The 27168-nt window shown below is 43.0% G+C and overlaps 1 protein-coding gene across 1 annotated transcript in view; it reads right to left on the bottom strand.

The window, feature by feature from the left end:
- The window catches only part of LOC136874020 (proton-coupled amino acid transporter-like protein CG1139), a 206297-nt gene extending 179443 nt beyond the window's left edge, over positions 1-26854 (bottom strand). The window contains exon 1 of the mRNA XM_067147489.2: positions 26798-26854. The gene's annotated coding sequence lies outside the window, so the exon portion shown is untranslated. The remainder of the gene's footprint in view (positions 1-26797) is intronic.
- Between the last annotated feature and the right edge of the window lie 314 nt (positions 26855-27168).

The raw sequence follows: 27168 nt of genomic DNA, 5'->3' as shown, positions 1-27168 counted from the left end.
TACACCAATTTCTCGATTTCTCGAAACAAATGTTTCCTCCCTTGAAGCGAAAAAAACTCTCTAACTCGAATTTTGTACAACATTAACTGTGAAATTCAGCATTTGTGGTTTGTTAGGAACAGTTAACAAGTAAAGAAAGGGATACAGTGATGCTGGGAGCTAATATGACGGGAACCGAAAACCTACATCTTCTAGTGATCAGAAAATCGGAGAAGCCTCGCTGTTTCTCGGGTGTGAATTAATCACCGGTCACGTACGAAAGTAACCCCGGAAGTCGTGGATGAAGAGCTCTATTTACGAAATCTTGGTTGCGTGGTATTGACGAGAAAGTTCAACGTGAAGTGAGGAAAATCCTCCTTTTCGTAGACAACTGCCCTCTCCTCCTAAGGTGCTCGTTCAGGAGGTAAAGGCAGTGCGCGTGGTTTTCTTGTCACCGAACTTAACATCTAGACTACAGCCCATAGATCAATGGGGTGATTAAAACCTTGAAAAGACTAACGGATGTTTTCCAAAGGTGTTAAAAATCTCCTGGCCTGAGAGACGGTGTTATCGTCCAGGAGGCCCGCCGTTCCTTCAGGAAATAACAAACCCCATGACACTACAGCCCTTGAAGGGCCTTGGCCTACCAAGCGACCGATGCTCAGCCCGAAGGCCTGCAGACTACGAGGTGTCGTGTGGTCAGCACGATGAATCCTCTCGGCCGTTATTCTTGGCTTTTTAGACCGGGGCCTTTATCTCACCGTCAGATAGTTCCTCAATTCTAATCACGTAGGCTGAGTGGACCTCGAACCAGCCCTCAGGTCCAGGTAAAAAGCCCTAACCTGGCCGGGAACCGAACCCGGGGCCTCCGGGTAAGAGGCAGGCACGCTACCGCTACGCCACGGGGCCGACTCGTCCCTTCACGGACGGAATGAAAACTTGTGTAGAAAGATAGATGGATTGAGATGTTTGTATAGGACATTAACAATATTGATTTCTTAGTTTTGAATAAATGTAATATTGCAAATATGTTCAAGAGAAACGCCTAGACTATTCGAATGACCTTCCAACTGACTGCGATTATTTGCACCAGTTTTGGGGCAGTCGTGCTGCACCGAAAACATTAATACAATATATATTTATTCAAGTACCACTCTACATTTATATAGTGCATTCTCTTGAAACTCTTTGTCCACAGATTATACAAACCTGCGCACGACTCCTTGGCTGTATGGTCGGAGTCAAGGCGTTCCCTCCAGAGGAACCTGAGTTCTATTTTCAGCAGGATCGGTGATTTTAATCGCGTATGGTTTATTCCTTTGTTTCGGGGATTGGGTATTTGTGTATGTCGCACTATTATCCTCTTCATATACAAACAGCGCATTGCACTACCAACCATCAAAGAAACGTACAATAGTAAATATATCCTTCCATATAGGGTTGGCGTCAGAAAGGACATTCGGCCGTGAAGACAGGATCAGGTCCACATATGTGCCGAAGTAGACACCCGTGAGCTCACCAGGGTGGAAGAAGAGAGAGAAGAAACTAGTGATACTTGTATAGATACCAGACTGAGTAGCATGCACTATACGGCAAAGCATTTTACTGTGTACTTTTACCTGGATCTGAGGGCTGGTTCGAGGTCCACTTAACCTACGTGATTACAATTGAGAAGCTATCTGACGGTGAGAAGGCGGCCCCGGTCTAGGAAGCCAAGAATAATGGCCGAGAGGATTAGTCGTGCTGACCACACGACACCTCACACTCTACTGAGTAGTGGTCGCTTGGTAAGCCATGGTCCTTCGGGAATGTTGCGCCATGGGGTTTGGTTTGGTATGGTTTGATATGGATAGTGTTTGTAAAATAGTACTGTCATTTTCTTCATCTCCTCATTAATCCAAAACGATAAATTCAATTTAAAGACATGGTCAGAACACTAATATGCTGGCGGTCAAGGTTTTACGTATGGGTGACAAATAAGATGGTTTTCTTCTTACCCATTTTTCAGAGGAGGGGCTGGTTATCCACAACCTGTGCGTGATTGCCCTGATCTCTCCGAAAAGAGTGACTGTTTCTTTACGGCAGGCATGGAAGCACAGCGAACTGGTGGTCAGTGGCAGAGGAAGGAGCCCATATTAGCACAACGGAAATGTCTCGGTACTTATTTATGTGCTGTATTCACAATGCTCTTTTGAAGACCAGCTTCATTGTCAGCTCGGCGGAGCTGAAGTTTATGAGCCAATGAAGTTCTATTACATCGCTCAAGAATTCCAGACAGTTTTATATACCATTGGTCCCGTCGTGATAAGAAATGGATTTTTGAAGTAATGGAAGGTGAGAATTTCCCGAGTGACAAGAAATTCTACAACCACATCCATCAATTTGCTACAGTTAAGATGGTAAAAAGTATCCCATTTCTGTCCAATGTTCCTGGGTCAATTCTTTCACGACTCCAGTGGTATTATGCTTTCTAGATCTTGGGAAGTTTTAATATTCCTATCTTTCATTGTTCCTTCCTTTCCACGCGTTTTCAATTTTAAGTCTTTTCCTAGAGAAATCAGGCCGGTCAAGGTTCTTAGAAGAAATATTTGTTCTGTGTAAAAGTGATGGCAGAGAAATCAGTTGACCAAGGCTACAACAGCTATAGGCCAACGGTGCATTGCTAAGCAAATAAATATCGTGGAAGTACTTTCTAATTATCGTGAAAATGGTAACATTTACTTCGTTAAGTTTACAGTCCTTATCTTAATCTGCTTACCCTCCAGGGTCGGTTTTTCCCTGGGACTCAGGGAGGGATCCCACCTCCTGGAGCTTCAGACTCTGGGTCGGGGGATACAACTGGGAAGGATGACCAGTACCTCGCCCAGGCGGCCTCACCTGCTATGCTGAACAGGGGCCTTGTGGGGGAATGGGAAGATTGGAAGGGATATTATGATGATGATGATGATGATGATGATGATGATGATGATGATGATGATGATGATGATGATACTTGTTGTTTAAAGGGGCCTAACATCGAGGTCATCGGCCCCTAATGGTATGAAATGAGACGAAATGGAATGACAAATTAAAAGTCCAAAATTCTCCACTGACCAGAATTCAAACGTGAGGACGAAGAATGAATGGATGGAGATGAATTTAAAACAATCAGTGGATGCGACCCACAATGCCTTACATTCACAGAAACTGACGTAAAACAATATGATTACTGACCACGGGACTGCGGCTATAGCATAACACTGAATCGATGATGCTTGCAGTCTAAAGTGAAAGTTATCGGCCCCTCATAACGGTACTTATCGCTAGGAAAGTAGAACCATGGTAGTTATCATGTTGCGGTACTAATCAAAAGTAGCAGAGACTCGCGGTATTCCAAACATTATGGTACTACTCACAGTTTATGAAATTCGACATATAATACAGACTTATGTTTTTTCGCACATTGCGGCGCCATTTACAGGCAACGCAACCCTATGGTGTTCATCACATAAGAGTGCTAACCACAGGGACTTGCACTATCCCGTGGTGTTCCTCATATAGTGGGTACTAATCATAGGCAAGACTGAGTCATGGTAGCTATCATCCCATGGTCCTGCTCATATGGTGGTACGAATCACAGGTACTGCAAAAGCCGACCGCACGGTGCTCCTGTGTGCTACTAATCACAAACCTATTTGGTAGGTACCTAATATGTGGTACTATGCGCAAGTAAAAGCGACCCATGATGTTCTCCGCGTGGTGGTACTAATCACAAGTAGTTTCATGGTTGCAAGACAATCATCCCTTGGTCGCCCCTTTTAGTCGCCTCTTACGACAGGCAGGGGATACCGTGGGTTTATTCTTCGTTTGCGTCCCCCACCCACAGGGGGTTGTGTGTTTGGTCCGCGAGAGGTATTTTATTTCCCTCAAGTCCGCCGGCAAGCCGGTTAGGACCCCCCTATCCGCCACCTGGGACGCGCCACGTGGGAGTATCACCTCTCCCCCTGCTGTGCCAGGGTAGTAGGTTCGTGGGATTGGAAGGGATAGACAATGAAGTGGGAAGGAAGCGGCCGTGGCCTTAAGTTAGACACCATCCCGGAATTTGCCTGGAGGAGAAGTGGGAAACCACGGAAAACCACTTCCAGCATGGCTGAGGTGGGAATCGAACCCACCTCTACTCAATTGACCTCCCGAGGCTGAGTGGACCCCGTTCCAGCCCTCGTACCACTTTTCAAATTTCGTGGCAGAGCCGTGAATCGAACCCGCGCCTCCGGGGGTGGCAGCTAATCGCACAAACGACTACACCACAGAGACGGACTAAGTTTACAGTTATAAAAGCAAAAGGGCTAGTAACACATCGTCTCTTTAGGTTTGGATTATATGGTTATGTGACGTATATTTACGGTTAGTTTTACTTTGTTGTTTTCAGGTGATATTATAATTGAAAGTAGTCCTGTGAGGGACAGGGGCTATATCCTTGTGGGTATTAATTTACTTCCGATGCGTACAATGGATGTACATGAAAAACAAATTCTCAACCAGGAGGGTGAAGGAGTCTAGTTCTGTCAGAGGTAACTAATGAAGGTGCTTTGGGAGTGACAACGTCTGCCGTAAGTTAGTAATAGGTCAATGTATGTTCTAAAGCAATGAGTGCTGAGTCAGCATTTTCCCACAAGCCCTAGTTGAGTAGCAAGACTATGCCGATCCTGCAACGAGGTCATTGACCTCTAGTTAAGTAGAAAGGCAATGCAGTTTTTAAACCACTGAACGGGGAACCTTGCGTACGAGAGCAAGCCTAACCTCACAAACTTGATTGGAGGGGCCTAATTAATCAGGGAATGATCTGGGGTCCTTTATGACACCCCTAAGTGAGGTGAAAAAAATGCCGCACGTGGAGGTCGGCATGCGGTTCCTCGTCGAAATTCACGTCAAAAGTTTAACAGAAATGCGAGTTAAGAAACGAGGCTCTGGCAACGCTGTAACGGCGTGCAGCGTGGCCAAGCACAAGTCTCATGAACTCGGCGCTCTGCCGGAGCTGTCTCATTAGCACAGTGAGACGAGGTAATGCCATAAATGCCGGTTGTGCGGACGCGCCGATGTTCGAGTAGCGTTCGCGCCAATTTTTGTTCAGTTAAAGTATCAAACTGTATCCAGTGTACACTTCCGCTATGCAATATACTATGTTCTGTCGTACCGTTACAGTTACCTTTATGTAAACATTCAAACGTAACATGAACTTCTTACAGACGTAAACGACTACTTTGTTTCGTCCATGTCAGAACTAAAGCCAATACGTAGAACTTAATAGTGGATAGAGTAACATCGTCTCTATCCAGTGCGGTACAAGGAAACACAATACAGTGCAGTAGGTAGACTACAATGAATTGCCCATTATTCTACGCACATTAATTCCATAGTGTACGTGTGACGTCCAGTCTTATCTTCACAGAGCCGGTACGTACACTTCACTTCACAGCAGATGTTCAAAGTGACCACCTTGCATTTGCAAACACTTCGCCACTCACTGGAGCATACTTTGCCGGACCCTACGCAACACACCTCCATCCACCATTGCCGATGCAGCATGCACGCGAGCTATTAGGTCTTGTACAACGATAGGTGGAGTACTCTAAACATGTTCATTTAAGTGTCCCCACAAATAAAAATCTAGTGGATTAAGGTCCGAGGAACGTGGAGGCCAGAATATTGGACCTCCACGACCAATCATTTTCCCTGAAACGCTTCATTTAACCAGTTACGCACAGTCATTTCAAAGTGCGGCGGTGCACCATCATGCTGAAACCATAGCTGTCGCCGAATACCAAGTGGAACGTTTTCTAAAGCGTCAGGCAAAGTATTGCTCATAAACGTACGATAGCGGGGCGCATTCAACTTGTCCGGCAATAGGTAAGGGCCAAAAAGCACTCCTCCCACGATTCCAGCTCACAGGTTTATGCCAAAGCATGCCTAAAAGCCACGTTCACGGGTGACATGTGGGTTGTGGTCAGACCAATAATGGCTGTTGTGATGGTTGAAAATACCTTCCCGAGTGAAGCTACATTCGTCACTCCATATCACATTATTTATAAAATGTTATCTTCAACTTGTTGAAAAAGCCATTCAGAGAACTGTACTCGTTGAATGCGTTCTTCTGGCCGCTGGTGTTGAGTTGACGTGTAATGATATGGATGCAGTTTTTCGTCGTGCAACACGTCAACAACCAGTGTTTGAGATACCTGGAACTGCATTGCAATATCACGGGTACTTCGCCAAGGTGATTGGTGAACGGCTTCAAGAATGTCGTCCTGTGTTTGTGGAGTACGTCTAGTCCTTGGATGACCTCTGTCCACTTCTTGTGGACGAAGATTACCGGTTTCCCCCAGGCGTTGCTCAAGGGCACGAAAAATATTATCGGGATGGCGCCTTTGAGGGCACCGTGCTGCAAACTCACGAGCGGCAGCAGAAGCTTGGTTATCGGATGCACCCAGCACTAAAAGCATATCGACGTATTCGCCGTTTGTGTACTCCATCAGGAAGCCGCCCTACATGCACTTGACAGGACCAGTTACGGTTGTGCACTGCGTGGTTATTCCACTCATGCATTCAGTTGAATGGATCACACTGTCATGTGTTCGACTATTGTCATGTGACAACAGGATGTCATGCTTACAAAAGCAGTTACACGACGGGAACTAGGGACCTGACGTCACACACACACACACACACACACACACACACACACACACAAAAGAAAAATCTGACGTAGATTCGAGCTGTAGCTCCATGGTGCATTTTGGTTTGATAACCCAGCAGTCTACTCAGTGAGCTGCGACGGCGGGTACGGTAGAGCGGGATGATTCACGTTTCTCTATTATATTCCGATGCGCTGCAGGATGTGACAGTGTTGCCAGCTTCTAGTTTTCGACTTGTTTTCCAACAGCACCTGATCCGATTTGGCTACAGAAACTTTTGTCTTGCAATGGGATGAGGAATCGCATGCCGACCTCCAAGTGCGGCATGTTTTGTTCACCCTGTATACTTTTTTTCTTGGTAACGCGGATGAAATAGTACTTCGAATCCTCTAAACACAATGTAAACAAACATAAACATGTGCGAGCCATGCATCCCTTACGACCACCATGAATTCACGATTTTTCCGCCAATCGATAGCAGTATTAAAGTCCGAGATATTGTAGTCGGTCTTGCTTACATGTTGCTAAGAGAAAAAAGTCTGCGTACAGACAGACCCCATCATGACATACGCCTTAGACATTATCTGGGAACACCTATTGAAAGATAACCTAGCTAAACTAGAAAGAGTGAAGGCCATGTATCTTGAAAAACTGTTCTCTGTCTCGCAAAAAATTACTTCGAGACTAATCTATGAGCCCACAAGACAACCATCATTCTATATAGAGCTACGATTAAAAATACCATTGCCTTCTACGACACAATACCAAGCCTTAGATCAGGGCCTCTCAGGGTGCATGCGCGTGGTGCATGCACTGTGCACGGTGCAAAAGACGACTTGGCTTGGTTGACCAGAGTGCAGACCCCCCACTCCTCGATTTGGAGCAATAGCGCTTACTCTCTCTTTCCTCACGCCTCTCTCGCTCGCTCCGCCTGTCTCCCTCTGCCCCACTTGCGCCGTAGCGCTCCAAATCCGGGCTGACTTGAGCCGAGCTTAGCCGAGTAGCCCAGAGACGAAGCGTTGATCCGAGCCATGCCGAGCGGCAGCGATGCACAGTGCACGGAGCTCTTGCGTCTCTATCTGCACGCGTGAGATTTTGGGCGTTTGAGAGGCCCTGCCTTAGATCAAGAACTGCAAGTTTAAGAAGGAAAAGCGATTGTATGGATATATTTTTAGCGAACAGACGGCATGATGATGTCAGAATGGATGAATTCTGTCTTTGGACTGCAGCATACTATAACAGGCTTCTTATTAAGTGTTCATAAACCCATTGAAAAGGGCGTGCAAAACAATATGACTACGACAGGCCTATCAATACGAGTTACCTGACCTATTTATAACGAATGCTGCGGAGGAGCACAGGTCCTCTAGTTCGTTCGTTCGTAATCTGTTCACCCTTCAGGGTCGGTTTTTCCCTCGGACTCAGCGATGGATCCCACCTCTACCGCCTCAAGGGCAGTGTAATGGAGCTTCAGACTTTGGGTCGGGGGATACAACTGGGGAGCATGACCAGTACTTCGCCCAGGCGGCCTCACCTGCTATGCTGGAGGGATGGGAAGATTGGATGGGACAGGCAAGGAAGAGGGAAGGAAGCGGCCGTGGCCTTAAGTTAGGTACCATCCCGGCATTTGCCTGGAGGAGAAGTGGGAAACCACGGAAAACCACTTCCAGGATGGCTGAGGTGGGAATCGAACCCACCTCTACTTAGTTGACCTCCCGAGGCTGAGTGGACCCCGTTCCAGCCCTCGTACCACTTTTCAAATTTCGTGGCAGAGCCGGGAATCAAACCCGGACCTCCGGGGGTGGCAGCTAATCACGCTAACCACTACGCCACGGAGGCGGACTAGTATTAATTTAGTTTTATAGACCGGGTGGTGCATCCTTGATTATTTTATGGAGTAGAAATATTTAAATTAAAACAGAGCTTACATAGGCCTATATTTACCAAGACGTGTACCTGGTCGTTCATCACCTCGTTCTTTCATCCAACGCCACCCGACATGAATATATGGCGTTAAGAATACAACGGAATCAGGGGAAATAGAGCACGAAATATATTCTTACTAGCATGTGCCCGCGTTTATTAATTCAGCCGTTAGATGTTTCTAAACTATTTATTTAAAAGCAAATTGAAACATTATATTTATTAACTCACATCGTTTTGACGTAAATTCCATGAAATACATTATTTTATTGTCATTGTATTGTTACTTTCAATGCTTAAGATACCGGGTTGATGGATGGTACAAATGATATTAAAACCATGTAAAAAACCATGTTATATAATACAAAATATATTGTTTCCTTATAGAGCTTCGGAATAAACTATATTAATGTCCTTCCATTTGGTGGTAAGATGTATACTGTTTGCCTTTCGAACTCTTTAACAATCCACGTACAGTTGACGATGCCAAAAGCACCGTTTTCGAAGATGGAGTCCTACAACTTTAAGCGATTGCCCTATGTCAAAATTTCAGATCTCTGTGTGCCGCAGATTTGACTGGGCTTCGCACACACACTCGAACACTTCCGAATGTTACGGGTTGATGGCTCCTCGTATCGCGGACCGAAAATATCTTCCTACTCAAGGGACTTACAGTCCGAGGAATACTACTTCGCACGCAGCATGCTCAGTAATGATGGTGGCTTCAATAATATTCGTCATGTTTCAGAGCCGTGTTCATTGCAGAGCATCAACAGCGTCATATGCCCTCACACCATATAAGACCAAAAACGGTTTCCTACGCCCTGGACGTCAAATGGCTCCTTGAATATTGTGTTCTCTACCTATCTTATGTACGTTGCCTAGCGACAGCGACTCTATGCATTTAATCTTGGTGACAGCACGTTGGATTGTCATATCCCAGTGCACGTTTTCCGATGGTTTTTCGTTCATAACTCACCAACGAAAGCGAAAATGAAAATTCCGGCTTCGAGGTGCACTCGGACCCCTTCCACCTATCCATGTTCAAAATTTCAGATCTCTGCGTGCTGTAGATTTTGCTGGGCATCGCGCACAGACAGACAGACAGACAGACAGACAGACAGACAGACAGACAGACAGACAGACAGACAGATAGACAGACAGACACTTCCTTTTATTATTATAGATATATTAAAAAAATAAGTAACAGAGGTAAGCATACTCTCTTGTTTCTTTCTTTCTTTCTTTCTTTCTTTCTTTCTGAGCTGGATATTGATAACGGTGGTAGTTACTATTTTAAGAAAAAGTACAACTACGGAACAATCCAGAGTTCTAGATACTTGCGACCACTTTTTAAACTTCAAGAAGAGTTAATTGTGTAACGCTAGACAATCGAGATTAAATGCCGTGGTGAATAGCTTCAGAAACTAATTTTGTTACCCAATAATGCTAGGCCTCATATAATTAATGACTGTGGCAATTCTAGTGATGTCCAAAGTGGAACTTTGCAGGGTGCAACATCATTTTAAGTCTGGACCCCCATTCACCGCGTAGCATTCACTTGTTAAGTGCACTCAAGAATAAGATGGATGGTCGTAGACTTGCTTCAGATGGAGACGTAGATATAGCTGTTCGATAGACTATTACCCACACAGCAAATGACCTGTACGAGCTTGAAATTACTAGACTCGTCACACAGCGCAACAAGCTCCTGAATACTTGGAGTGCATACACTGTTTAACAAGTGCGAGTATTTATATCCAGCCGTTTATCGTTCTGAAATATGGGAAATGTGGGAAGTTATTTGAACATGGGCAACACATGCCAAGGCATCCCCCTGAAGGTTGTTTGATGTTTACAAGATAAATTTCTTAATTTCCATTGTGAAGTTATGAGAGGATTTGTTTTATTGTAAAAATGGCTTCCGCCTCGGAAGACCAAAATGAACGAATGTTGTTTACTGGTAGCCATTTTTACAAAAAGCAATTTCTTAATATATAGTGATAACTTCACAAAGAAAATTATTGGAAATTACATTTTTCTTTAAACAACTTCATAATTTAAATACCGTATCAAACAAACCTATATCCTGTGGCCAATCGTTTACGAGATACAAACATTCTAACATTAATACGAAGTATTCACTCCAATCCAGCTGGTAACATGAACAGGCATAACTGGTAAACGATCTACTATAGCTTTCTGTGTATGTTCATTGGGATATTTAATTGTTTTTCAGTTGTACTACCCACGCTCTGATTAACTCTCGTATTTTTGGGAAAATATTGTATATTCCTTGCAAACATCTACTTGACACACTTTCGTTTAACTCAACCTTATGTATTAAATTGACGTGGGTTATTGCCTTTATGATTCGTAAATCTCCCGTCTCATTCTTACAGTCACCGATAGTGCTACTTTTGTCCCGCATCGTAAACTATGGCATGCCATATACTGGCTATAAATGAAACAGATAGGCTACACCAAACCGCTGCTGGTTGCGTTTGACGACCTTTCTCGCACAATGTGACTTACATAGGCTTATCTCGTAAGTCGAGTCCTAGATGCCACTCTCCCAAGTGTACCTAGGTGATGATCATTAAGGACACTGATTCCTAATTTGAATATGACCTCAGACAACTGAGCCGTTTGATAAATCAAGAGCAAATAGCCTCTTTTGTATTCCCATCACCATAATCATCGCCTAACAACTTCAGACGGTAGAAAATTACAACTTATTTTCGAAAGAAAAGTGTTTAAAATAATAATGTTATCTCATTTAAGTAAACTAATTGTAAGTTCTTTGAGCTTTTCTTCCCTATTGGTTTTACTTTCCACAGACTCAGAAAGGTTTTATGGCGACGATGTCATAAAGACAGGTGTAGGACTGGATATGAAACGAGTGTAACCTGAATTAAGGTACAGCCTCAGCATTTATCTCATGTAAAACCGGGACCAAGAGTAGAGTTCGAAATATTTGGAATTTTGAAAATGTTTAGAATAAAGTAGAAAGAAGGAAAGAAAGAAAGAAAGAAAGAAAGAAAACAGAAAAAAAGAAAGAAAGAAAGAAAGAAAGAAAGAAAAGAAAGAAAGAAAGAAAGAAAGAAAGAAAGATAGAAGTATCTACAATGTAAACAAATTTCGAACTGAAGTTACAAAGATCGAGGACAAAGATAAGCAACCATCCAGTAAAAATAAGGCGTCAAATCGAAAGACCTGTATTAGGCCTCTCCGGAGCCCACATGTCATAAAAACACGGAGTTTTAGAAATAATAATAATAATAATAATAATAATAATAATAATAATAATAATAATAATAATAATAATAATACATCCTTCTTTCTTTCTTAATCCGGTTACCTTCAGGGTTGGTTTTTCTCTAGAACCCAGTGAGGGATCCCACCTCTACCGCCTCAAGGGCGGTGTCCTGGAGCGTGAGACTTTGGGTCGGGGAATACAACTGGGAAGGAAGACCAGTACCTCGCCCAGGCGGCCTCACCTGCCATGCTGAGCAGGGGTCTTGTGGGGGACAGGAAGATTGCATGGGATAGACAAGAAAGAGGGAAGTAAGCCGCCTTGGCCTTAAGTTAGGTAGCATTCCGACATTTGCCTGGAGGAGAAATGGGAAACTACGGAAAACCACTTCAAGGATGGCTGAGGTGGGAATCGAACCGCCCCCTCCCCCTCTACTCAGTTGACCTACCGAGGCTGAGTGAACCACGTTCCGGCCCTCGTAGCACTTCTCAAATTTCGTGGCAGAGCCGGGATTCGAACCCGGGCCTCCGGGGGTGACAGCTAATCACACTAACCACTACACAACAGAGGCGGACTATAATAATAATAATAATAATAATAATAATAATAATAATAATAATAATAATAATAATAATAACATGAATGAGACCAGAAAGATTGTCCACTCGAAACTTTGCCTACTTTCTGAATAATTAAACTAAAGGGGTCTGATTCACCGAGGTGGAAAAGGATTTACAAGATTTGGGGATCTTACGCGATGACATCTTGCAACGTTACTCTTTAAAGAAGAAATAAAACTCACGACGTATAATATTTGATATTTAGAATTAAAAGGAATGATAAGTTATTCAGAACATATTTTGAAAGACTTGGCTCACGTGTGGTCCTATAAGCGCAATCGGTACTCACCAGCTGCTACAGCAAACTCCACAAATAAGAGCTATTTATTGAATTTACAGTATCAGATGTTGCTTAAAATACTGACCGTCCTCTCAATGTTCGAAGTCACTTTAATCTTAGAATTCAACCTTGAAGAAGAGGCTCGTAATTCTACTAATGAGCAATTGTTTTGCCAGCTGTACAGTCACTGTCTGTCTCCACGTGCGTTTTAGTTAGTACGGTTAACACAGAGCGAGGATGCTAAATGGTCATCCCGAGATGTCCTGAGTGCCATAATGTTTTAATATTGTCTATATAAATTAGTTCACGAAGACACGAAAAGGTGCGTATTTTCCCAGGCACTACTGAAACAATGACGAATTTTTTGTCCAGTACCAAAGGTAAACTGAGTTCGCCTTTTATAGACGGAGGGGTGAAGATTGGAGATCTTTGAAATGAAGGGCTCGTTCGTCATTTCTTCCTCTATAAGCAGAGCCTTGTCTCGGGAACGCAAGGATTGTGTGTTCCTCAATTTAGAGATTCAAACTAGTGCATGAATGATGAAAATGACATGTTTTCTTAGGATTTGTCTCATTGGCTTGACGCTGTTCTCTCACAACTATTACATGAATTCAGTCTAATGAGATAATTATTTTATAAGCACTTCCTCAATAACAATTACATACTAACGGAATCGTGTAAACTATGTCCAGGGCCATACTAATTATTTGACAACTGCAATTGTAACGGTTTATTTAGGTCTAAAATGAAGATCTTGTTCTTTCTGTGCCTCATCTAAATTAGAGACAGCTGTCCGAGTCATTTTTCTATTGTAGACATAAAATTATTATTATTATTATTATTATTATTATTATATCGCTTTTCCTGAAACCTGTGGGGTCGCGGGTGTAAACTGTGTCACACCTGTGGATTTGGCCCTGTTTCACCGGGTTGATGACCTTCCTGACGCCAACCCTATATGGAGGGATGTAATCACAGTTGCGTGTTTCTGTGGCGGTTGGTAGTGTGATATATTATCTGAATATGAAAATGAGAGTGTTGGAACAAACGCAAACATCCATTTCCAGAGCCAGGAGAATTAATCAGATGCGATTAATATCGCCGACCCGGCCAGGAATCGAACCCGGGACCCTGTGAACCGAAGGACACAATACTGACCATTCAGCTAAGGAGTAGAACTGTAGACATAGGAGGATTAATTCATCTAATTCGTTTTTAAGTACTATTTAATATAAATTTACTCAAAACATTCTAATTAGACTAACGTCATGCGCTACGCAATACTTCCAATTTATCTTGATGAAGTGATTTAGGAAATTAATATATACAGTTGTCCGCCTCGGTAGTGTAGTGGTTAGTGTGATTAGCTGCCACCTCCGGAGGTCCGGGTTCGATTCCCGGCTCTGCCACGAAATTTGAAAAGTGGTACGAGGGTTGGAACAGGGTCAACTCAGCCTCGGGAGGTCAACTGAGTAGAGGTCTGTTGGATTCCCACCTCAGCCATCCTGGAAGTGGTTTTCCGTGGTTTTCCACTTCTCCAGGCAAATGTCGGGATGCTACCGAACTTAAGGCCACGGCCGCTTCCTTTCTTCTTCCTTGTCTATCCCTTCCAATCTCCCCATCCCCCTGCAAGGCCCCTGTTCATAATAGCAGGCAAGGCCGCCTGAGTGAGATATTGGTCCTCCTCCCCAGTTTCATATCCGGACCCAGAGTCTGAAGCTCCATTACACTGCCCTGGAGGCGGTAGAGGTGGGATCCCTCGCTGAGTCCGAGCGAAAAACCGACCCTGGAGGGTAAGCAGATTAAGAAAGAAAGAACATGTACTACTACTACTACTACTACTAATAATAATAATAATAATAATAATAATAATAATAATAGAGGATCCGTGCTACTCCGCAGCATTCGTTATAAATAGATCAGATAACGTGTCTTGATATAAAATTGCTCCATGCGCAGCCGGGGTACTGTTTTAAACGTTTTACCTTTAGGATTTGTATTACTCGTGTGCTCAGCGTTTTTTGTGGATTTCTTTATTGTGACGTTGACTGATATAATTTATGAGGTTTTTTCTTTCTTTTTATAGTTTGTTTGACATCGCACTTTCACAGATAGGTCTTAAAATGACGATGGGGTAAGAGTGGGAAGGAAGCGACCTTGGCCTTAACGTACAGCCCCATAAATTTCTTGGTGTAAAAATAGGAAGCCACGGAAAACTGCCTTCAGAGCTGCCGACAGTGGCGTTCGAACCCACTATCTCCCGAAAGCAAGCTGAAAGTTTTAGTTTTAGATTATTTTGTTTCGCGTGGAACTTTGTGTTTGTGGCAGCCTAGATTGTCTGGGAAGTATTTTTCTCTTCTTTCTTAAAAATGCTATTTGTTCGGGGCGTCGGCCTAGAAAAGTTTACGTGTTGGAATGTAAAGTGTTGAATGTGAGGAAAGGAACGTTAAGGACGACACAAATACCCAGTCCCCAGCCAGGGATATTAATCATTTACCATTAAAAGCCCCGAAGCCGGCCGGGAATCGAACCCGGGGTCGCCGGGTGACAGGTGGACGCGTTGCCCCCTACACCACGGGACCGGACGTCTGGTAAGTAACTGATCTTTCTAGATAACAAAAATAAGTGATAACTGTATGTATTTACAAGTAGCGCTGCAGATTTTTTCTTTTGCTATTTGGTTTACGTCACGCCGACACAGATAGGTCTTATGGCGACTATGGGACAGGAAAGGCCTAGGAATAGGAAGGAAGTGGCCGTGGCCTTAAGGTATAGCCCCAGCATTTGCCTGGTGTGAAAATGGGAAACCACGGAAAACCATCTTCAGGGCTGCCGACAGTGGGGTTCGAACCCACTATGTTCCGGATGCGAGCTCAGAGCTGCGCGCCCCCAACCGCACGGCGCGCTGCAGATTTGATGAACACTATTTCAACAGTCATTGGGACTATCACCAATCAGCCTAGAGAACGCCAAAACTGTGACTTCAGTACTGATATCGATCATATTGGATATTTTCTTTCTCACCCCTTATGACCCGCATACGGATAGAGGCTGAACTTTGACTTAAATGGCAGCCAGGGTGTCACAGTTATAATCTCGGTGACCCCGAAAAGTATGGATTCACTACCAATATTTGTAGTTTTCGATTTTTAATTTTAATATCGTGTAGATATTTCTAGCCGGGTGCAGCCCTTGTAAGTGTGATGTTTGGAACATCCCAGCATGTGATAAATTATTGAACTGTCTAATTAATTGAAAAGATGTGTATATTTAATCACTGATAGGTCATTTTTAAATTAATATATATGGTTTTAATCGTCCATTTCACATCATCATTTCATTTCTTTGTATCGCGGCTATAACGTATTCTGAACGAACCACATATTGGGTAAAGTATTTCAACATCATTCATATTAATAGCTTGCAGTAAATTTTCCAATAGCCGTTGTGAGGTGTCCAGAGTCAGCAGGATAATTTCAGCCCATTTCCAGGAAAAGTACGTCATCAAGGTTACGAGAGACCTTACCCTCTCCACCTAATGAAGAGACAGTTGATACATTATGAACGCCCACTTTTCGAACTTCTCTACCTGACGCTTTATTTCTTTTTTTTTTTTCTTTTTTTTTGCTATGGGCTTTACGTCGCACCGACACAGATAGGTCTTATGGCGACGATGGGATAGGAAAGGCCTAGGAGTTGGAAGGAAGCGGCCGTGGCCTTAATTAAGGTACAGCCCCAGCATTTGCCTGGTATGAAAATGGGAAACCACGCTTTATTTCAGCGGGAAAGTTCAGCCTATGTGAATGAACGTAATGAAGCAACGTGATGGATTCACAGCAATACATAGGAGAAGGGATGAGACCTCGAATCTTACTGAACCATGTGATATGGCTGATGGAAGGAGACTTTTGAACCTATATACGTCGAAGACAAGAGCTGGAGAGGACAGTCTTTTTCTTACTCTGAGACACGGAGACACTCTTGCAAGACACTCTTACTACGATTCTACGTCTGGACATCGGAGAAGATTTTAACTTAGTTCACTTCGCATCTGAGTATATACTACTCAAAAGTTACTCTCATTGGGACTTGTTATCTCAATGACGAGAGGTATAGTCAACTGGAGACCGGTTTTGACTAGTACAGGGAAGGAGAGCTTTTGTTATGAATTTAGTTACGCTACTGTTCCGCAATACGGAAGAATACAAGTGTATTCTCTCCATGAACATAACCCGTGGTGGTTTTGCATTTAAAATTAGGACTCATTACGACTTTATGTAAGGAGTACAGTAGGAAGTGTTAGAGGCAGGAAAAGCAGAAGTAGGACTGGAATACAACAACAGATGACGCAGCCGGTACCCATCATTAGCTTCAAGATAACAGAGTCTACATATGGTAAGCTGAAGGCATAAGTTACTGCAAGTCTTCACGCAACAGTTCATTTTCTTAGAGTTAATTTCATTCAATTTTTCTTTTGTTTCCGTAAGTTCAGATTTCGTTAATACGCCGTTACGTCACGTTTTTCATCCTAATAAATAGCTGTTTTATTTGTATTTTATGAAATGATTTAATGATCCTTAAATTCCAAGTTAGTGTACTTAATGGTTAGTGTCCCGTCACCCTACCCCTGGGAGTTTTTTGACTCTCATGACGTATTATTATTATTATTATTATTATTATTATTATTAATTATCAACTATCGTTTTCAAGCCATAAGCTTGAAGGCTGGCGCCCATGGGATATTGTTTATTGAGAAACAATGAAATATCATTTATTTATATTACTATTAAAGTGACCCGCCACGTTATAATACTGTCACACATCTGTGGGCTGAGTGGGTACGTCACATAAGGTAGACCCTCCGATGAGGGTGGGCGGCATCTGCCATGTGTAGGCAACTGCGTGTTATTGTGGTGGAGGGTAGTGTTGTGTGTGATGTGTGAGTTGCAGGGATGTTGGGGACAGCACAAACACCCAGCCCCCGAGCCATTGGAATTAACCAATGAAGGTTAAAATCCCCGACCCGACCGGGAATCGAATCCGGGACCCTCTGAACCGAAGGACAATACGCTGACCATTCAGCCAACGAGTCGGACGTCGTTTTCGATTATTTTTACATGTAACTCCCTCCAAACCCCCAACCGTAGGGATGCTAGGGGTATCTTACCCACACAATATTTCGCTCCAGATAATAAGTCATATGTGTATCAAGTACGGTTGACAGTTATGCTAATATTCACACATAATCTCTGTCATTTTTGACGTTTTCTTTCTTCACCCCTTCTCACCCCGATGCTGATAGTGGCTAACTTGGACTTTAACATCACCCGAAGTGTCTCTGTTCATCCCAGCGGGCTCAAAATATATGGATTCAACACTAATATAGGTGATTTTCGATTATTTTTACATGTCACTCCCTCCCCACTACCCTCATAGAGGTGCTAGCTGTGTCCCATTCCCTCGATACTTCACTCCAGATAGTATTAAGTCATATGTGAATATAAGAACCTCGTTTATCCGGATTACGTGGGCCTGAACTGATCCGGATTATCGAAAATCCGGATAATCCGGAAAAACTTTAAAAAATGCAGTACATATTATATAATCTATTAACGTAAGTTGTACAGTAATGCCTTTTTTTAATTGTAAAACAAAAATAAGAACACTTTTCGTACATTTACGACTCTGTTTTATGCCCTAAAATAATTTGTGAGTTTTTTCTGTTTTACATTTTTATAGTATTTGCGCGCAGCACGATCACGAAGACGTTTTACTAACAACAGTTCTGCCGGTGTGGTTTCAGTCAAGGATTCTAAATAGACCATCAGTTTGTCCAGCTGCATTGTTACCTCTCCATGAGTCATTGCTTCTTCTAATGGAACGCCGGTTTCATTTTCGAATTCACCATCAGTTAATTAATAGTGCGTTGCATTCAGAAGAGCGTGGGTTTGAATCCCACCTCGGCCGTCCTGGGAATGGTTTTCCAAGTTTCGCATTCTCATTTCCAGGCGAACGCCGGAACGGTGCCTTTGATAGACCGTGGCCGAATTACTTCCAATTCCTGTCCTTAAATATCCTTGGCGGAAAAAGACATTTAAGAAGAGTCGATGCCGTAAAAGAAATACTGTACGAGTAAAAATAATTTATTATTATTTTCGATCCGGATAAACCGGAGATCTGGATTAATGAGGGACGGATAAGCAAGGTTCTTGTGTACGAAATTTGTTTAAAATTGCAAGTTACCGAGCTCGATAGGTGCAGTCGCTTAAGTGCGGCCAGTATCCAGTATTCGGGAGATAGTGGGTTCGAATCCCACTGTCAGCAGCCCTGAAGATGGTTTTCCGTGGTTTCCCATTTTCACACCAGGCAAATGCTGGGGCTGTACCTTAACTAAGGCCACGGACGCTTCCTTCTCATTCCTAGGCCTTTCCTATCCCATCGTCGCCATAAGACATATCTGTGTCGGTGCGACGTAAAACAAAAATAGCAACAACAAAAAATTGCAAGTTTGCCTGCAGTCGTCGTCATTTCTAATCGTTTAGCTTCGCCGATACCTTTACGTGAATAAATTGCTCCTTGAAATGGAAATGGCGTATGGCTTTTAGTGCCGGGAGTGTCCGAGGACATGTTCGGCTCGCCAGGTGCAGGTCTTTCGATTTGACTCCCGTAGGCGACCTGCGCGTCCTGATGAGGATGAAATGATGATGAAGACGACACATACACCCAGCCCCCATGGCAGCGAAATTAACCAATTATGGTTAAAATTCCCGACCATGCCGGGAATCGAACCCGGGACCCCTGTGACCAAAGGCCAGCACGCTAACCATTTAGCCATGGAGCCGGACAATTGCTCCTTAACTGCGTGCAACCCGCTAAGTACAGGAAGTATTGCGGGCTAGGGTAAGCCTTCGCCTGCAGTTATTGGAGTGATTATTTTTAGGAATTGCTTTTAAGATTACTCAACGTTGACTGACCTTGGAGACCTATCAACGCCTGTTGATTCATTGTCAAATAGTTCCGGAGAGACTAAAACAAAAATGAAGAAAATCGGCCCAGTAGAACGAACGGAGGGACTGGACAAAGCTGTTTTAGTAAACTCGTTTATTCTTCTTCTTCTTCTTCTTCTTCTTCTTCTTCTTATTATTATTATTATTATTATTATTATTATTATTATTATTATTATTATTATTATTATTATTATTATTATTAGATTTTAGGTGTGAACCGACTCGATAGCCATCTTGGTGAATGACTTCCGTACATAAAAATCTATACATATTATGTAAATAATTGAACGTAAATTACTCACAAATTTGACGGTGAACTTCTTTATTACTTGTTCGGGATGTTCAGGAGTACGAGTATGCTTTGTTAATAACAATGCAAGAAGCGAGACGATTCTGCGTGGTAGGTACTGTTAGACACGAACAAGAGGATTTCTTTGTGACTGATAATTTATAGCCATTAAAAAAAAAAAAAAGAAGAAGCATGGTATTATATGTTCCTCTTTGGTACACTTCTCTCCGAAGCAACTGGACGTATAGATATGTTTGTTGTGGGTATGCTCAGGGTTTGTATCTACATGTAAGGCAAGTTATAATTTGATGATAATTAAAATTAAGGTTGATGGCAGTCATATTAAATGTGAGGAACATACTATACCATACGCTCATTCATTTTTTGAGGGACTCTACGAATTTACTCTTTGTCAGTCACTATCACTTAACACTTGAGGAACCGCAGACACACTGGCCCATCGACATTAATGCTATACAGAGCAGGTCGTTTTAGCTTACGGCCCGGAAAATTTTGCAGCAGAGCTCCAGGAGGATTTTGTATCTGTCGGATGCTGTGCAGGATATTCACTCATCCTTGAGAGTTTCAGTAATTGAGCACGTACAATTTAGTCTTGCTGTTGTTTTTCTATTGAAATTTTTCTTATATAAATCACCGTCAACATCACACCTTGTTGCCATTTCAGAAAAAAAAGCTAGAGACACTATTTAAATACTAAGTTCAAGCTTTGATAAATGCTGACCAATAACGCGTAGTGGCAATCTCCAGGTTATAATGAAAACAACTCACATTTCTTGCCCTATAACAACCAGCTTTGATTGCTATCAACGAAACACTACTCGGTAATAGTGTTTAACTTTTTATTAGCAACAAGTGCGCGATTACACTATCGGCAATTCGAGAGTCTCAGCTTTCTAAGGGTTAATGGACAAATTACTTTTCTTTGTGTCCGGCTCCATGGCTAAATGGTTAGCGTGCTGGCCTTTGGTCACAGGGGTCTCTGGTTCGATTCCCGGCAGGGTCGGGAATTGTAACCATCATTGATTTATTTCCCTGGTACGGGGGCTAGGTGTATATGTCGTCTTCATCATCATTTCATCCTCATCACGACGCGCAGGTCACTTACGGGAGTCAAATCAAAAGACCTGCACATGGCGAGCCGAACCCGTCCTGGGATTTCCCGGCTCTAAAAGCCATACGCCATTTATTAGTTTTACTTTTCTTTGTAATAGTAGTATTTTTTCGATTATTGGAACTAACAGACTCTTTCATTGGTGTTTCATCGCTGCATTATGGGTTCAAATTTCGTGATATCTATGCGGAACAAAAAGGCTGGACAGGGTTTTTCCGGAAACTCTCAATCCCCTCCCAGTGCCATTTCATTAACACCTCATAACCAGTCGGGCTGATTTGCTCAGATCGTAGAACACATGCTTTTTTAGCCCAAGGAAGAGGGGTTCGATCCACGCCCAATCCAATGTTATTTGAAGACGCTTATATACACCAACCTCAAGTCAGTGGCACATAAGAGATCTCCTGAGGGATATGTTTTTTTTTAATTGTATGGCTTTTAGTGCCGGGAATTCCCAAGGACACGTTCGGCTCGCCAGATGCTGGTATTTTGATTTGACTCCCGTAGGTGACCTGCGCGTCTAGATGTGGGGGGGATGACGATGATACCGAGGTTGGGAGAGGGTAAAACCCGGTGTCGACACGTACTGTAGTTTATTTCTGTCCAAAAACACTAAGGAGTCAGACCAAGGCTTTACGTCCCCATCTGACGGAAAAATCACCATCAACAATGTCATATGCCCTCTTCCTTATCAGTACTACGGAGAGGTGTGGGAATTTATCTAGACTTTTGACAAGCAATCTAGAAGTTAGAAATTGTATATACCTCAACCGCACCTACCCTGCCGGCCAACATTCCGATAGTGACTTTTTTCACCAACGGGTCTCGATCTGGTTAACCACGATGTCAGACCATATAGCACTCTGCTATATCTCGGCGTTAACGTGTGCAACATATTATCCAGCACGTAGTTCACTTAATATTGAAACCAAGAAAGATTCCTTGTAACTTAACATCAACTATACTAAATAATAATAATGGCGTGTGGCCTCCAAAGGGGCTGGTTGCAGGTCTTTCGAGTTGACGCCGTATCGGCGACCTGCGTGTCTGTGAGAATGGGGCTCTACCTATGATGAATTCTAATGCTTAAGACGGCACACACCCGGGAATCGAACCCGGGACCCTCTGAACCAAAGACCAGCACGCTAACCATCTAGTCATGGAGCCGGACCTCTACTATACTAAAAATAACTCTGTATTGTGAAGTACAAGAATATTATTGTTTTGCTTTCATTTTTTAAGCAAGTGAGATGATAACTATTGTTCTATTTCGATTGAAGAATTTATCGTAACTCACATTAAAATAACTAGATATAACTTAAATATACACATACATGCCTTTGACGAAGATCGAAAGCAATCATCAAAGGAGCATTCATTTCCAAGGCCACCAGAACTACCTTAAGGCAACCTTTAGTGATCTGATACGTTTCGCAATACTAATTAATTACATTGCGAGTCCGCCTAGATATCAAAATAAAAATCTATACTAATCAATGGAAGTCAACAAATGCGATGTATGAAGGTAGGTATAAAAGGGAAAAATTACATGAAATAATGAGACCCTAGAAACTTAAAACTTTGTAGCTGGGTCACACCAGGCAAATGCTGTACCTTAATTAAGGCCACGGCCGCTTCTTTCCAACTCCTAGGCCTTTCCTATCCCATCGTCGCCATAAGACCTATCTGTGTCGGTGCGACTTAAGAACCTAGCAAAAAAAAAAAAAAAAGAAATTGTAGCTGGGAACCTGATACCCTCAAGAGCCCTAGAAAAAACCGTCTGACGGGGCTGTACTGAAGGGGCTTCAAAATTACACTGGAACTTCGGGTATAGCCGAGGCGGAGTGCCGCAAGCTGCGAACTTACCAAAATGCTCTTTTTCCAAATTCTAACAGGCGCAGATAAACCCTGCAGGGGTAACCATGCAGGGTAAATCACGTCGTATAATATATCTTACTGTGTCAGCCAACTTTAAAAGTCTTGACCCCCTGGAAACCCACACACATACATCACACAAATTAAATTTACTACATAAAAGTTAACTCCTACTTAACGTAAACGAAATCACTTTTCAAAACGCTTATAATTAATAAATTCATAAATTATTACGGACCGACAGAGGAGCGCCGAATGGCGCACCGGTATTGGTGCCTCACAAACCACCTATCTCTCCGGAGATGGGTGGAATATACAGATCCCCAGGGTGGTGTTCACCAAGCAAGTGGCTCCACGGTGTGGGTCACATAGCTATCAGCTTGCATTCGGGAGAAAGTGGATTCAAAACCCTCTGTCGGCAGGCCTTAAGAAGGTTTTCCGTGCTTTGCTACTTTCACACCAGGTAAAAGCTGAGGCTGCACCTTAATTAAGGCCACGGTTGCCTCCTTCCCACTCCTAGCTCTTTCCTAGCCCATCGTCGCCATAAAACCTATTTTTGTCTGTGCGAAGAAAAGTAAATTGAAGATAAATGGAGCTCAGAAGTGAAACAGCATAAGGACGCAAGCTTCAGCATTCCTTTGTCCAGTGGATTTTTAAGAGATAATTTACAATTTCCATGGGCTGTCAGAGACGCGGCCGCCTCTGTGGTGTAGTGGTTAGCGTGATTAGCTGCCACCCCCGGAGGTCCGGGTTCGATTCCCGGCTCTGCCACGAAATTTGAAAAGTGGTACGAGGGCTGGAACGGGGTCCACTCAGCCTCGGGAGGTCAACTGAGTAGAGGTGGGTTCGATTCCCACCTCAGCCATCCTCAAAGTGGTTTTCCGTGGTTTCCCACTTCACCTCCAGGCGAATGCCAGGATGGTCCCTAACTTAAGGCCACGGCCGCTTCCTTCCCTCATCCTTGCCTATCCCTTCCAATCTTCCCATCCCCCTACAAGGCCCCTGTTCACCATAGCAGGTGAGGCCGCCTGGGCGAGGTACTGGTCATACTCCGCAGTTGTATCCCCCGACCAAGAGTCTGAAGCTCCAGGACACTGTCCTTGAGGCGGTAGAGGTGGGATCCCTCGCTGAGTCCGAGGTAAAAACCGAACCTGGAGGGTAAACAGATGATGATGATGTTAGAGACGCGCGGCTCTGAGCTTGCATCCGGGAGATAGTGGGTTCAAATCCTACTGTTGGCAGCTCTGAAGATGGTTTTCCGTGGTTTACCATTTTCACACCAGGCAAGTGCAGGGGCTGTGCCTTAAGTAAGGCCACGGCCGCTTCCTTCCAACTCCTAGGCCTTTCCTATCCCATCGTCGCCATAAGACCTGTCTGTGTCGGTGCGACGTAAAGCCACTAGAAAAAAAATAGTTTCCAGAAAATCTAAAGTAACTAACTTTTGACATCCAATTCCAAAAAGATCTGAGGCGCTTGCATTTGGAAGACAGTGGATTCGAACCCTACTGTCGGCAGGCTTTGAATATGGTTTTCTGTAGTTTCCCCTTTTCACACCAGGCAAATGGGGTCTGTACCTCAATTAAGGCCATGGCTACTTCATTCCGAATCCTAGCCCTTTCCTATCCCATTGCCACCGTAAGACCTATCAGCGTCGGTGCGACGTAAAGCAACTTGTAAAAAAAGAAAAAGACGTAGAAATGTGTTTGGATGTTTGTGGGAACTATCACATCCGAATGACTTAATTCATGTGGACTGTCGATCACACACAATTAGTGTATGACTTTCGATAACATACAGTCTCTTAAGGGGACCATACAGCGAAAGACAATATGAAGCCAGACCGAGGAAAATGCGGCCTACTGAGATTCTTGACTTTAATTATCCGCGTCCAGTCTTGCTGAATTCACTTTTACTTCAAAAACTCCCCTTCGTTATTCAATACGGACTTGTCCGGCCATGTAGTCAGTCAGCGCTTGAATGGAAATAAACTGCTCTTTGGAACACACCAATCATCCAGATGGGGTGACGTAAAGTGCTTGATATTGTAAAGGAAGAATGATTTAATTCAAATAATAATTTAGATTTTCTTTGTAGCAATGTAGAGATATTTCACTTAGTCATAAATAAAGTTTCCAGTGAAACGCAAATGCGCAGAAAGTACACATGTGGACCAATCTGTACATTCTAAATTTTACGTGATATTATATATTTTGATACCTTTAATCCTTTGGTTGCCCTTGTGACAGTACTTTGAAATAGATCCTACTGGTCGATAATTCATGAAATGTTTTTAACTTTTTCAAATTTTAACAATGAATTTTTGTAGAAATCTCCCAGACCGGACGCGATGGAACAAATCGAGTAAACTTATAATTCAATTTCATACAAAAAGTGCATATGAATGAACAACTCTAGTAATTTTCCAGGAAAATATGCTTTTGTGTATTTTGATGAGTGTTTTCCCAGTAGCGACCAAAATAATGCGAACATTGTTTATCTTATCGGTAAATGAGAATAAGTACAGAAATTAGAATTAAATTTCCGACAGCAGTGTTCGTTAATATGCATTTTCTTCGTATCTCTACATCGTTTGTCAGGAACCTCAGCTTGTTGTCATGTACAGCTGTGTCAATGAAATATGAATCTGGACAAGACGTATATCTTGCTTGCTTGTAGTTTAAAAGGGTCTAACATCTGGATCATCGGACCAAGTCGTATCGCTTCACGTATTGTATTTACCAACAATTCCCGAGGAATGACATTACTTAGCAGGGGGCTGCAGCTTTTTTTTTTTTTTTTTTTTTTTTTTGCTGGTTGCTTTACGTCGCACCGACACAGATAGGTCTTACGGCGACGATGGGACAGGAAAGAGCTAGGAGTGCGAAGGAAGCGGCCGTGGCCTTAATTAAAGTACAGCCCCAGCATTTGCCTGGTGCGAAAATGGGAAACCACGGAAAACCATCTTCAGGGCTGCCGATAGTGGGGTTCGAACCTACTATCTCCCGAATACTGGATACTGGCCGCACTTAAGCGACTGCAGCTATCGAGCTCGGTAGGCTGCAGCTTTAACGTTCCTACATTGCTGCATATTCTTTGTTTTGTGAATTGTTGCTGGAAATATAATTCTGCTATATACTTTAAATAACTCATACTCTATTCTTTTTTTTAATGTAGGAAACTATGACCACGTGGGTGAAGCTAGTGTTAAATAAATCTATAGGAAATATATATCTTACTTAATGCATTATGTGCTTTTAATTTGAAGAACGTGATGGAACTGGTTCACCTGTTCATTAATATAATAATGTAACACGATACATTCCATTGTTAAAACACACTTATCGTTGAATTTAAAAAATACTCATTGCAATTTTAAGTGCACGAAGCGTAGTCTACCTTTCCCAGTGGACTATTTATCTTTGATTTCGTATTTTCTGTATCAGAAGTAAAATGAAGTATTTCCGAGAACTAAGAAAATAACTTTGCATTGTTAAAAACAACAGCCGTTACTGTACTTCTAGATAGTAGGACATCTTGTCAACGTAATATCTTTGTTTTGTAACCAAAGCAACACGATTGTTATGGTGCCCTTAAGGGTTGGGGTGTCCTGTGTTGAGCCTAAGCCAAATTTCACATAATCTCACGCTCTTGAATAGGGCGATAAGAATAACGCTTTGCTCCATGCACTGAAAGGCCATATTATGGTGATAACAACCATCCATATTTTCGTAGGCTCCTTATAGCACCGTGTTTTGCTGCACTTACCGCTAGCAGACCAGCTGTGGGACCCCTGTCACCGCCCGAACTGAAACTGAACTGAACTGCACTGACTCTGCCTGCCACCGTAGACTGACAATCATCACACGACCTAAATGGTCACGTGACGGCCTGATCGGAAGGTATGCAACTGTCAAAGATCAAATGAGACTCGCATGGACGTCACGCTCAATAACTAACATGTTAGAAATATGGGCGGTGCCGAGCCCGCTTTACCCTATTTATAAACAACTCTTTGCTGGTTCGCAACTCACAATGAGTTGTTGCTCTTGATTCGCATTAAACGTTCAAGGAGCTCGTTTCAAGATCACCGTTTCCATAAATATTTTCATAAATGTTGCGCCGCCCCTGCATTACGA

This window comes from Anabrus simplex, chromosome 5, assembly GCF_040414725.1.
Source record: "Anabrus simplex isolate iqAnaSimp1 chromosome 5, ASM4041472v1, whole genome shotgun sequence".
Lineage (NCBI taxonomy): Eukaryota > Metazoa > Arthropoda > Insecta > Orthoptera > Tettigoniidae > Anabrus > Anabrus simplex.
The sequence above is the reverse complement of the archived record's forward strand: the minus strand, read 5'-3'. Positions and strand labels throughout refer to the sequence as shown.